Raw genomic sequence first — 14,037 nt, 5'->3', positions numbered from 1 at the left:
AGTGGGTGACCCAAACACACCTCTCTCAGCATGGGACAGATCATCTAGGCAATAAATCAGCAGACAAACACAGGGTTTAAACTAAACTTTAGACAATTTGACCTGGTAGATATCTACAGAACATTTTATGCAACAACTACAGAATATACATTCTTCTCATTAGCCCATAGAACATTCTCCAGTATAGACCACATGTTAGGTAGGTCACAAATCAAGTATAAGCAAATTTTTAAAAATCACAAGCATTTCAAGTATCTTTTCAGACCACAACAGATTAAAACTGGAACTTAATAACAAGAAAAACTTTGGAAACTACTCAAGTGCATGAGAACTAAACAATAGGCTCTCTAATGACCTGTGGGTTCGAGAAGAAATTAAACAAGAAATCAAAAAATTTCCTGACATAAATTAAAATAAAGATACATGATACCAAAACCTGTGGAAACTGCAAAAGTAGTATGAAGAGGGAAGTTTATTGCAATAAACACTTACATCAAAAGAATAGAATACTTCAAATAAACAGCCTAACATTACAACTCAAAGAACTAGAAAAACAAGAACAATCCAATCCTAAAAGTAGTAGATGGAAAGAAATATTTAAGATCCGAGCAGAACTAAATGAAATAGAGACCAAAAAAACTATGCAAAAGATCAATGAAATAAAAAGTTGGTTTTTTGAGAAGATAAGCAAAATAGACAATCCATTAGCATGATTTACAACAGCAACAAAATAGAGAGAAGACTCAAATAACAAAAATTACAAATGAAAATGGAGATGTTACAACCGATACCAAAAAAATATGAAGAATCATTAACGACTATTATAAATAACTAGAGCCAACAGATATGAAAACCCGGAGGAAATGGATAAATTTCTGGACAAATGCAAACTACCAAGACTGAACTAAGAAAAAAAAAAAAAAAAAGAAAACCCGAACAGACCAACAACAAACAATGATATTGAAACAGTAATCAGCTGTCTCCCAACAAAGAAAAGCCCAGGACTGAATGGCTTTACTGCTGAATTCTACCAAGGCTTTAAAAAGGAAGTAATACCAATTCTGTTCAAACTATTCCAAAAAGTTGAAACAGAGGCCACTCTCCCAAATCCACTCTATGAGGCCAGCATCATCATGATACCCAAACCAGACAAAGATCAAATAAAAAAAGAAAATTACAGACTGATATCTGTGATGAACATATATACAGAAATCCTCAACAAAATATCCACAATCAGAATACAGCAACAACACATCAAAAAAATTATACATCATGGATGGTGCAGAGCCTGCTGCAGGAGAGCGGGTGGGGGTCAGCTGCTGCTGCTGCTGCGGGCGCGGGGACCTGTGGGCGGTCGCTTCCTCCACAAGGCCAGGGGACCGACAAGCTGCCCATAGAGGAGACGCTGGAGGACAGCCCGCAGACAAGGTCTTTCCTGGGTGTATTTGAAGAAGATGCTGCAGCTATTTCCAACTGTATGAACGAACTGTATCAAGCTATGCATCGGATTTATGATGCACAGAATGAATTAAGTGCAGCAACACACCTGACTTCAAAACTTTTAAAAGAATATGAAAAACAGCGTTTTCCACTGGGGGGTGATGATGAGGTTATGAGCTCTACTTTACAACAGTTTTCAAAAGTTATAGATGAACTTAGCTCATGTCATGCGGTACTTTCAACTCAACTTGCTCATGCCATGATGTTCCCCATTACCCAGTTTAAAGAAAGAGATCTGAAAGAAATATTAACATTAAAGGAAGTGTTTCAGATTGCCAGTAATGATCATGATGCTGCAATTAACAGATAGAGCCGATTGTCAAAAAAAAAAGAGAGAATGACAAGGTGAAATATGAAGTAACAGAAGATGTGTACACTTCCAGAAAGAAACAACACCAGACCATGATGCATTATTTTTGTGCATTAAATACTCTTCAGGACAAGAAAAAGACAGCATTGTTAGAACCTCTACTTGGGTACATGCAAGATCAGATAAGTTTCTTTCAGATGGGTTCTGAAAATGTCAGTGAACAACTGGAAGAATTTTTAGCTAATATTGGGACAAGTGTGCAGAATGTTCGCAGGGAAATGGACAGTGACGTAGAGACCATGCAACAGATAATAGAGGATTTGGAAGTAGCCAGTGACCCCTCATATGTGCCTGACCCAGACCTCACCAAATTTCCTATTAATCGAAACTTAACCCGAAAGGCTGGATACCTTCACGCTAGAAATAAAACAGGCTTGGTGTCATCTACCTGGGACAGACAGTTTTGCTTCACGCAGGGTGGAAATTTAATGAGTCAAGCCCGTGGGGATGTAGCAGGAGGCCTGGCCATGCACACAGACAACTGTGCAGTGATGGCTGTGGACTGTGAAGACGGGCGATACTGTTTTCAGATCACTTCTTTTGATGGGAAAAAATCTTCAATTTTACAAGCAGAGAGTAAGAAAGACCATGAAGAGTGGATCTGTACAATAAACAACATATCTAAACAAATCTACTGAAGTGAAAATCCAGAGGAAAATGCTGCACGATTAAGTCAGTCTGCTCCGGAAGCTGTCACTCCTCCCCCATCTTTCCTGCAGAGGCACGAAAGCCTACGGCCAGCAGGACACTCTCGGCCATCAACAGCTCGAACCAGCAGTTCGGGATCCTTGGGATCTGAGTGCACAGATCTGGCTGCCCTCTCTCTAGATCCTCTTGTTGCCCCGGACACTCCAGCACAGTCCGACGTCATTTCTCCTGTGCATGACGATCAGCCTGGCCAAGCAGCAGCCTCTGGCCAGGGAGGCAGGTGCACGAATCCACGTGGAGAATCTGCAGGAAGCACAAACTCTGAAACCGAAGATTCTGTTCTTCATCAGTTACTTATTGTTCGATTCCTCGGTTCTATGGAGGTGAAATCAGATGACCATCCAGATGTTGTTTATGAAACAATGCGCCAAATCTTAGCTGCCCGGGCCGTCCATGACATCTTTCGTATGAACAGAATCACATTTATTAGTGACTTGTGACTGTTTCAAGTTAATTGATCCACAAACACAAGTCACAAGGCTCACGTGTCCATTACCCTGTGTAGTTTCGTATGCTGCACACCAGGAAAAGAAGCGGCTTTTTGGATTTGTTCTTCGGACGTCAGGAGGGAGAAGTGAAAGGAATCTGTCATCAGTCTGTTATATATTTGAATCAAACAACGGGGGGGAAAGATTTGTGATTCTGTTGGACGGCAAAGCAGATAGCTTTGCATGCCGAACTGGATCGCAGGGCGTCAGAAAAACAAGAAGAAATAGAGAGAGTGGAAGAGAAGCAACAGAAAGAACTCAGTAAGCAAAAGCAAATTGAAAAGGGCTTGGAAGAGCAACGTCGGTTGATAGCTGCTTCCAGTAGAACAAACGACGCCAGTAGTGAGGGGCAGTTTGTCGTCCTTAGCAGCAGCCGTCAGAAGAGAGCGATTGGGAGAAGAAGCGAAGAAGAGAGGGTCAGAAGCATAAACTTATCCTTGCTTTTTGATAGAATATCCCCCCTTGGAATTTGACAATTTCTGTGGTGAAATGGTACAAGGTAACAACTGTGTTGAAATATCAAGGAGGAGACTAAGCTTTGTATTTGCTGGTTTGTTTTAGCTTCATTTTAAAAAGTAAGATTGAACTTGCTGACTTAGGTTTGCATTGATTTTTTTCCTTAAAAAATCACTATACTATGCATTAATATTAAATTCCACATGTGTAAAAGAAGCCTGCTCATCTCCCCGAAGTAGATTGCTGAGGAAGTACTTGCTCAGGCATTTTTTCCTTCAGATTGTGAAATTTTTATCTTGCATTGTAATTGGTTATGACCATAAGAAATCATTTGTTCTTTAGGTTCAAATATTTATGGATATGCTCCCTCTCTTTCTTTAGGAACATTGTGCTTGTAGTGAGGAAGCATTCAACTGAATAAGTTCAAAACCTTTATACAGAGAATTCTACAAGTTTGCAGATATTTTAACAATATTATATGTGCAATAGAACTTTTATTAAAAAAATTAGAACAGAGATTTTAGACTTAAAGTTTCAAATGATGGCAGGTGGTACTGTTGGTTTCAGGGCACTTTCTTCGATTGCTCACACTTCTCTGATGTCCTACACCTGAGGCCGTGGGAAAGACGCTTAAGTGTCTTCGGTTCAAGATTGATACAGCCCTTGGCATTTAATTATCTCATTCGTAGTTCTCAGGTTAGGATTTCAGTTATTTCTACAGAGCAGTAATGGTTAAAATAAAATTTTGGAATGTATTAAAAGATTCTTTTTTGTTCAAGTACATTTTAGATTAGGATTGACATGTAAAGATATTGTTAACAGGATGATAAATTGTATTTTCTGCATTGTGTGAAATAATTTTTATTGAAAAATTAAGGGACCTTTCAAAAGAAGTTCTATAACAATTGTTTTCTGCTTAAAGTAAAAATTCCCAGAGTTTCATTTAGAAAATGTAATCTTTTAAATTTCAGACTGATATTCCTAGTATTTTCATAGTCCCATGTTTTGATAAAATACTGAATCACCGCTTTATATCCACAAAGACAAATAACTAATGTATAAGAATAAAATATTTTGCACTAATTATTGTAAATATTTTACTCTTCAGATGAGTAAAGGGTCTAATTCCATGAAAGACTGAAAAAAAACTGAATGCCTGGTATAGTAGAGGAGAAGTTAACCAAGGAAGGATTTTAGCCTGGTGCCAAGGTTAAAATGACATTTCTCTATTGCCTAACTTGTATGTCAAACCTTGATTTCTTCAATCAAATTCTTAACATTGCTTATAGAAATTATGTTCATGTGTTTCACATGTAAAAATATATATACACAAGTTAAATATATTGAGTAAAATATTTTACATAGTTATACATTTACAGATTTTCAAAAGGTTAACCACTAAGACTAATTTCATAAGGGAAAGCCTTTTGTTTTTTGAAATAGTTTTTTCTTAGTATTGAACTAGAAATGGCATTTGTTTTTGTTGACAAAATATAGCGCAGCTGTCTCACACTGTTATGCTGTTTTCTGTAGGAGTAGGATAGATAATTAGGATCATGATTTTTTTATCCATGTGCCAAATGGGAGTAATGATTATTTAATACTTGTTGAAGCCTTATGTTACCAAAACATATAGTAAAAAAGCAGGATTTTATGGAATACTTTCTGATAAAAAATTTATGTTTACCAAGGGGAATGCTTTCTTTATAGTGTATCATTCCTTCTGTTGACATTGAAATTTCTTTTGTGGTCAGCACTTGATTAGTCATGGCAAGTCCTGCTTTTAAGACCTTTTTGAGATAAGTGGGCTTTCAGTAAGTCTTTTGTTTATACTACAAATTGTCACCTCACTTAGTTTAGATGAAAGCTGCCACCCTACAGGGAAGGTGGTCATCATTAGGAGGCAGTTTCACTAAGCGGGTGCTATGCATGTAGCAAACTGTTGCACTTTGCACTCTGGGTCAAAGTGTGGGCTAGTTATTCATGGCACTGGAGACCTAGTGACGCTCAACAGATATGTTCCTTTCAAGTCATGTTTTCACAGGAATTTCCACAATAATACACCCATGTCCATGGGCCAGACCAAAATGCATTCCAGTGCCAAATAGAAGTCATGAGTGGATTGAACAATTTTAGATGATTCAATTTCTGTTCCATTACTGTTGAACTATATGAACTATTCCATTACTGCAGATATTGAAGCATCAACCTTAATAAGCTCTCTCTTTAATTAAGGTTCCCATGTGTTTGTGCCTAATGTTAAAGCTAATCTTGTTCTGGTATCCTTTGAAATCCCTTCTAGCTCTGGGATGCTTTGATGGTGATTGGATTAGATTTTGAGATATCTTTTTCAGATTCAAATTTATACTTAATGGTTTTTAGACATTAACAAAACTGCTTTTTTGAAAGGAAAGAAATTAAGCCTACCTAATTCTGCTGTGCGTTCTGTTACCTACAAGAACAGTACTTTTGTAACTATGGTAATGAAGTCAGTAGATGGGAAACCAGTTATTCCTTCTGTCCTTTAAATTTTTGAAAACTTTCTATTAAGGGACTGAAACTGTTACCTTGAACAGAGTCCTCAGAGCTAGTCCGGTTTTTGCCATGTCTGCAATGATTACTTCATGTTTAAATTCAAAAGAATTCTCAGGCTTCACAATCTAGAGATGGTAAATTTATTTCCATTATGCTTGGGAGAGAGGAGGGTGTGCATAACATCTAGGTAACATATAACCTTAGAGGTAAAGTATCTGAGTTAATTTTGAGTGATATCTATGAACCACAATATTTAAAATTTGGATACCATTACAAGTGCTGACAAGACCTAAGAGCTAATGCATTGCAAAATTTTCTGCCACCTGAATAAAATGAAAACATTAATGTTGATTTAGACGACAACTTCCTAGCATTCAGATTGTACTTTAAATATTTAAATACACCAATTGTAGCACACAAATCCTTCATTTTATTTTTATCAAGTTTGGTTTACTCTTTTCAGGAAATTTTGTTCTTCTACATTAATTAATACAGAAAGATTTAATACGTAAATAATAATACATAAAGTGGAATCATGTTATACTTTTTAACCAATGTTTTGTGGCTGCATTCATATGTAATTTACTTCAGTTAATATGAGAACTGGGGATTAAGTTATAACTAATGTGCAAAATTTCTTTGTATATTTGGTGATTTCGTAATGTTAGTGAATTTGGTAATTCTTATTTTGCTGATACTATCAATCATGCAGCATACAATTAAAATTCAGCAATATTTCCCTTTAGAATTGCATTTGAAGAACTCAACTTTATGTGATCATGGTATACGTGTGGGGTGAAGAACTTATTTTTTCATTTTGTCAAAATAGGTATTTGCTGACAAAGCTTCAGGAAGTATGTTAGAAGACTTTTTAATGTATAATAAAGTTAATGATTTTTGTACAGTCAAAAAAAATTATACATCATGATCTAGTGGGATTAATCCAGGGAGGCAAGGATGGTTCAACATACACAAATTTAAAAATGTGATACACCACATCAATAAAAGCAAGGAGAAAAACCATATGATTACTTCAATAGACACAGAAAACGCATTTGACAAATTTCAACATCTGTTCATGATATACGCTCTTAGCAAATTAGGTATAGAAGGTATGTGGATTGATTAAATTATGTCCCCCAGTGTTCATTCATTGGAAGCTTAATCCCCACTGTAACTGCTGAGGGTAGAAAATCTTATAATGGTAATTGAACGGTGGTGCCATTAAGAGGTGATTAAATTGTAGGACTGTGCTGTTGTGAATGAATTAAAAATGGTGGTCAGGGGTACGGTTCAGAGGGCTTTAAATGAAGAGGAGAGTCTATCTTGCTGCTCTTTCTGCTCTGCCATTTTTGTAGTGTGATACTGTGCCAACACTGTCACCACCATCACAACCTTCACCAGCTGTGTTCCCTGGACTTTGGACTTCCCAGTATTAGAAACTGTAAGCAACCCATTTTTTTTCTTTATAAAATACCCAGTTCCATGTATTTTGTTATAAGCAATAGAACCAGACTAATACAGAAGGAAAGTATCTCAACACAATAAAAGCCAATACAACAACCATCACCAGTATAATCCTGAATGGAAAAAAGGTTTCAGCTTTTCCCTTAAGAATAGGAAAAAGATAAGTATGCCCATTCTCACCACTCCTATTTAACAAAGAATTGAAAGTACTAGCCAGAGCAGTCAGAAAAGAGAAGGAAATAAAGGGCATCCAGATTGGAAAAGATTAATTCAAACTGTCCCTCTTTTCAGATGACATGACCTTTTTTTTTTTTTCTTTTTTTGTGACCGGTAAGGGGATCGCAACCCTTGGCTTGGTGTCGCCTGCACCGCACTCAGGCAGTGAGCGCACTGGCCATCCATATATAGGATCCAAACTCGTGGCTGGAGCACCGCTGCACTCCCAGCGCCACACTCTCCTGAGTGAGCCACGGGGTCGGCCCAGATGACATGATCTTATACATAGAAAACTGGAAAAGACTGTACCAAAAAACTACTAGAGCTGATAATCAATTACTTTCATGTTGCAGGATACAAAATCACCATGCAAAAATTGGTAGCATTTTAATACTCAATAATGAACTAGCAGAAAAATAAATCAAGAAAGCAAGCCGATTTACAATATTCACTAAAAAAGTAAAATACTTAGGTATCAATTTAACCAAGGAGGGGAAAGACCTCTAATTGGGAACTAAAAATCACTTCTGAAAGAAATTGAAGAGGACACAAAAATGTGGAAAGACATTCCATGCTCTTGGATTGGAAAAATTAACATTGTGAAAAATGCCCATACTACCCAAACTGATCTACAGATTCAATGAAATCACCATCAAAATACCAATGACACTCTTCACAGAAATAGAAAAAACAATCCTAACATTCATATGGAACAACAAAAGACTCTGAATAGCCAAAACAATCCTGAGCAAAAAAAAATAAAGCTGGAGGCATAATGCTAATTGACTTCAAATTGTACTACAGAGCTATAGTAAACAAAACAGCATGGTACTGGCATAAAAACAGATACATGGGCCAATGAGACAGAATAGAGAACCCAGAAATCAGCCCACCTACCTAGAGCCAACTGGTCTTTGACAAAGGCACCAAGAACATACACTGGGGAAAAGACTGCCTCTTTGATACATGGTGCTGGGAAAATTGAGCATCCATATGTAGAAGAATGAAACTCGAGCCATACCTCTCACCATGTACCAAAATCAACTCAAAATGGATTAAAGAATTAAATATTCATCCTGAAGCAATAAAACTCCTGAAAGAGAACCTAGGGGAAACACTTCAGAAAGTAGGACTACACAAAGACTTATGAATACAACCCACAAAGCACAGGTAACAAAAGGAAAAATAAGGAAATGGAGTTATATCAAACTAAAAAACTTCTACACAGCAGAAGAAACAATTAACAGAGCACAAAGACAGCCAGCAGAGTGGGAGAAAGCATTTTCAAACTATGCATCTGACAAAGGATTAATATTCAGAATATACAAGGAACTCAAATAACTTAACAATAAAAAAAACAAGTAACCCAATTAAAAAACAGGCAAAGGAGCTGCACAGGCATTTCTCAAAGGATGATATATGAATGGCCAACAGACACAAGAAAAACTGCTCAACATCATTCAGCATTGGGGAAATGCAAATCCACACCACATTGAGATATCTCACCCCAGTTAGACTGGCTATTATCAGAAAGACAAATAACAAATGCTGGCGAGAATGCAGAGAAAGGGGAACCTACCTACTCTGTTAGTGGGACTGTAAAATGGTGCAGCCATTATGGAAAACAGTATGGAGGTTTCTCAAACAATGACAGATAGAACTGCCATGTGACCCAGCTATCCCACTGCTGGGTGTACCCAAAGGAATGGATAACACCATGTCTAAGGGACACCTGTATTCCCATGTCGATTGCAGCTCTATTTACAATAGCCAAGAGTTGGAACCAACCTAAATGCCCATCATCAGATGAGTGGATAAGGAAAATGAGGTATATTTATACAAAGGAATACTACTCTGCTATAAAAAAGAATGAAAGACTGCCATTCGCAGCAATGTGGATGCACTTAGAGAAAATTATGTTAAGTGAGATAAGCCAGGCACAGAACGAGAAATACCTCATGTTCTCACTTGTATGTGAGAGCTAATGGAAGGAAGGAAGGAAGGAAGGAAGGAAGGAAGGAAGGAAGGAAGGAAGGAAGGAAGGAAGGAAGGAAGGAAGGAAGAAAGGAAGGAAGGAAGGAAGGACAAACCACAGTAGCACATTGAACTTTCAGGAGGAGAGAACAAGCCTATGGTTACTAGAGGTGGAAAAGGGGAAGGGGAGAGGGGAAAATTGGGTAAGGGACACAAAGAATAATTATGGTTTGTGATAATGAATATGCTAATAATATTGATTTGATCACCACATATTGCACACAAATACTGAGAGTCAACACTGTAACCCAAAAATATGTATAATCAACTATGCTTTAGTAAAAAAATAAATTTGATCAAATGGGAATTACACTAAAAAAATAAGTAAAATTAACTGAATATAATTCCAACACCTATGTCAGTGCACCCTTTCAGAACTTAGTTCCTCAGGTAATTATTCTGCGGGCCACTTCATTAGAGAGGCATGTCCCCTCCTCGCACTCCGTGACATTTTTCTTGTACTGAATGGTCAGGATAAGTCACCTCCACTCCTTCAGAAGCTCGTAGGATTCAAGTTTACAGGGAAAAGTAAGTAACTGAAAAGTATACAATAGATAAAAGTACACAAATGCACACACACACACAGGTCACTGGAAATTCCGGTGAGGAAACTTGGGGTTTGTCAAGTGTCCTCTCTCTCAGATGCCTGCCCCGGGAGGATGTTCAACTCCACTCTGTGGTCTCCCTCTGCAGTCTTGGCCTGCCCGACGCTTGTGGGCCCCGATGCAGCACTGGCAGAAACCAACCGAGGGAACCACGTTCAAACCGTTTGTTCAATCAGCCTGGCTGCCTTAGCATTTGGGTGTGTTAACTTTACAGCATTCATTAAACCTAACCATAACCCTGACCCTAAAACTAACCCAAACCAACCCGAACCCGAACCCTAAACCTAAACGTAACCCTAACCCTAACCTCAACCAAAACCCAAACCGAAACATAACCTTAATCCTAACCCTAACCCTAAAACTAAACCTAACCCTAATCCCAAACGGAACCCGAAATCTAACTCTAACCCGAACCCGAAACCAAAACCGAACCCGAACCCAAAACCTAATGCTAAACCGAACCCATACCATAATCCTAACACTAACCCTAACTCGAACCCAAACCCGAACCCTAACCCTAACCCTAAACCTAAATCTAACCCAACCCATGAGCCTAACCATAACCCGAAACCGAACCCTAACCCGAATGCAAACCCGAACACTAACCCTAACCCTACCCCTAACCCGAACCCGAACCCTAACCCTAACCCAAATCCTAAACCTAAATCTAACCCGAATACGAACCCAAAACCAAACCCTAACGCTAACCCGAACCCTAAGTGTAATCCAAACCCAAACCCTAACCTTAACCCTAACACTAAACCTAATCTGAACCCAAACCCAAACCCGAGCCCTAAACCTAACCCGATCCGAACCTGAACACAAACGCTAACCCGAACACTAACCCGAACCCGAACCCTAACACTGACCCTAACTCTAAACCAAACACGAACCCTAACCAAAACCCTAACACGAACCCGAACCCTAACCCTAAGCCTAACTCTAAGCCTAACCCTAACCCAAACCATAACCCTAAACCGAACCCGAACGCTAAACCTAACACTATCAAGAAACCTAACCCGAAACCTAACCCTAATCCTAACCTTAACCCTAATCCCAAACCAAACCCGAACCAGAACCCGAACCTGAACCCTAACTCTTAAACTAAACCGAAGAAGAACCCTAACCCTAACCGTAACTCTAAACCGAACCCGAAACCTAACCATAACCCTAACACAAACCCGAACCCTAACCCGAACCCTAAACCGAATCCAAACGCTCACCAGACCCTAACCCTAAACCTAAACCTAACCAAAACCAAAACCCTAAACCAAACCCGATGCCTAACCCTAACCCTAAGCCTAAGCCTAACCCTAATCCTAACCGTAACCCTAAGCCTAAGCTTAACCATAACCCTAACACTAAACCAAACACGAACCCTAACCCTAACCCTAACCCGAACCCGAACCCGAACCCTAACCCTAACCCTAACCCTAAAACTGAACCTAACCTAAACCCTAACCCTAACCCTAACCCAAACCCGAACCCGAACCCTAACCCTAAAACTAACCTTAACCCTAACCCTAACCCTAACCCTAACTCTAAACTGAACCAAAACCCTAACCCTAACACTAACACAAACCCAAAACCTAACCCTAACGCTAACCCTAAACATAACCATAACCCTGACCCAAGAATAAACCAAACCCGAACCCTAACCTTAACCCTAACCCTAACCCTAACCCTAACCCGAACTTGAACCCGAACCCGAACTCGTACCCTAACCCTAACCCGAACCTGAATCCTAATCCTAACCCTAACCTGAACCTAAACCCAAACCCTAATCCTAACCCAAAGCCTAAGCCTAACCCTAATGCTAAGCCTAAGCCTAACCCTAAACCTAACTCTAAACTGAACCCGAACCTGAACCCTAACCCTAACCCGAACCCGAACCTGAAACCAAACCCAAACCCAAACGCGAACCCTAACACTAACTGTAGCCCTAACACGAACCCGAACCCTAACCCTAACCCTAACCCTAAGCCTAAGCCTAAGCCTAACCCTAACCCTAAACCGAACCCAAAGCGTAACCCTAACCCTAACCCTAACCCTAACCCTAACCCTAACCCTAACCCTAACCCTAACCCTAACCCTAAGCCTAACCCTAACCATAACCCTAAACCGAACCCGAATCCTAACCCTCATCCTAACCCTAACCCAAAAACTAAGCCTAACCCTAACCCTAACCCTAACCCTCACCCTAATCCTAACCCTAAACCTAAGCCTAAGCCTAACCCTAACTCTAAACCGAACCCGAACCCCAACCCTAACCCTAAACGGGTTTCAAAACCTGCCTAGGTCTCCCCTAGTGACAGTCAATTCATTTCTGAGATACTTTTGTTTTTGTAGTTGATTATTGTCTAAAATGCAGGAGATAAATATTTTTCAGAATATGAAACCTAGACCAAATTCTTTATCAAAAGTTCTACAAAATTCATATGTACATTATTAATGACAATCCTGATTACATAGCGCTTTAATATCACAATTTCAACCCTAGGGCATAAGTCACAACAGATGCCAAAAACACAGCCCAAAGGAGTTCTGAATTATCAGTGGTTACATGGATGAAGTCACAAATTCCATAATAGCAAAATTCTGAAATTAATTTTCCCAATGCCATTGCTAGGTAGATATTATTATTCATTATTTATTTTACTATTCATTATTTATTTATGACAGTTAAAGAAACTGAGGCTCTGAGAAGTTAATATGTTAAACTAACAGAGGTAGAAAAGATGAGCCTGGAATTTGAATTTTGCCTATCTGATTTCCAAGTTTTTGAGCTCTACACTGCACTGTGTTAACCTAACATTCCGTTCCTCCCTATTATCTGGCCTCCCATGCACATGTATTGATTCCAGCTGACAAGTGTGATCCCGACTGTATGCTTTTGTCCATTTTTTTATTGTTGTTCTAATAATTCCTGTTTATCTTTTAAGCTCATCCTAGTCTTTGCTTGCTTAAGACAGTCTTCATTTAGCTACTACGTTCCCATTTTATACAGTACCACGAACTCTACTACTCCTATCACAATTCTAATCAAATAAAAAGGTATGTGATTGGATGTTGTCTACCTCCACCACCTCCTGCACCTCCCAGTTTAAGTTCCATAAAGGGAAGAAGGTTGATCAGAGTAGGTGTTCTGACATTTGTTGAATGAATAAATGAGTGAATGAACAAACGAAGGAGCAAACCTCACTCAAGCAAGTTGTTTCCAATGTCATTTTTTCTGTCACTTCTGCTTAATCTAAAAATTTTTTTTTTTTTTTGTCCTTTTCGTGGCCAGCACTCAGCCAGTGAGTGCACTGGCCAGTCCTATATAGGATCCGAACCCGCGGCGGGAGCGTCGTTTCGCTCCCAGCGCCGCACTCTCCCGAGTGCGCCACGGGCTCGGCCCCCAATCTAAAATTTTGATGTGTACATTTCGAACACTGATCGTATGACTTTACTCTGATCCTGATTTCTGACTACAACCTTGCTCTAGTGTTGGCATTTCTGGACCTGCATTGTATCCTGAATATCATATATATAGCTCCTTCATCTTAACTGGAAGAAAATAAACTCTTTCTCATGTCATGATCAGTGTCATTGAATTAATGGGAGAAAAAGGATTAGAGGGTATCCATCTCTAGGGTTGCTCCTTAGATACAACTCT

General features: G+C 39.0%; 1 pseudogene; it reads left to right on the top strand.

Moving 5' to 3' along the window:
* Positions 1–1,276: 1,276 nt before the first annotated feature.
* On the top strand, positions 1,277–3,495 carry LOC134378873 (DCC-interacting protein 13-alpha-like; annotated as a pseudogene).
* Positions 3,496–14,037: the final 10,542 nt, after the last annotated feature.

The sequence above is a fragment of the Cynocephalus volans genome, chromosome 5 (assembly GCF_027409185.1).
Source record: "Cynocephalus volans isolate mCynVol1 chromosome 5, mCynVol1.pri, whole genome shotgun sequence".
NCBI classification, from domain to species: domain Eukaryota; kingdom Metazoa; phylum Chordata; class Mammalia; order Dermoptera; family Cynocephalidae; genus Cynocephalus; species Cynocephalus volans.
The sequence above is the reverse complement of the archived record's forward strand: the minus strand, read 5'-3'. Positions and strand labels throughout refer to the sequence as shown.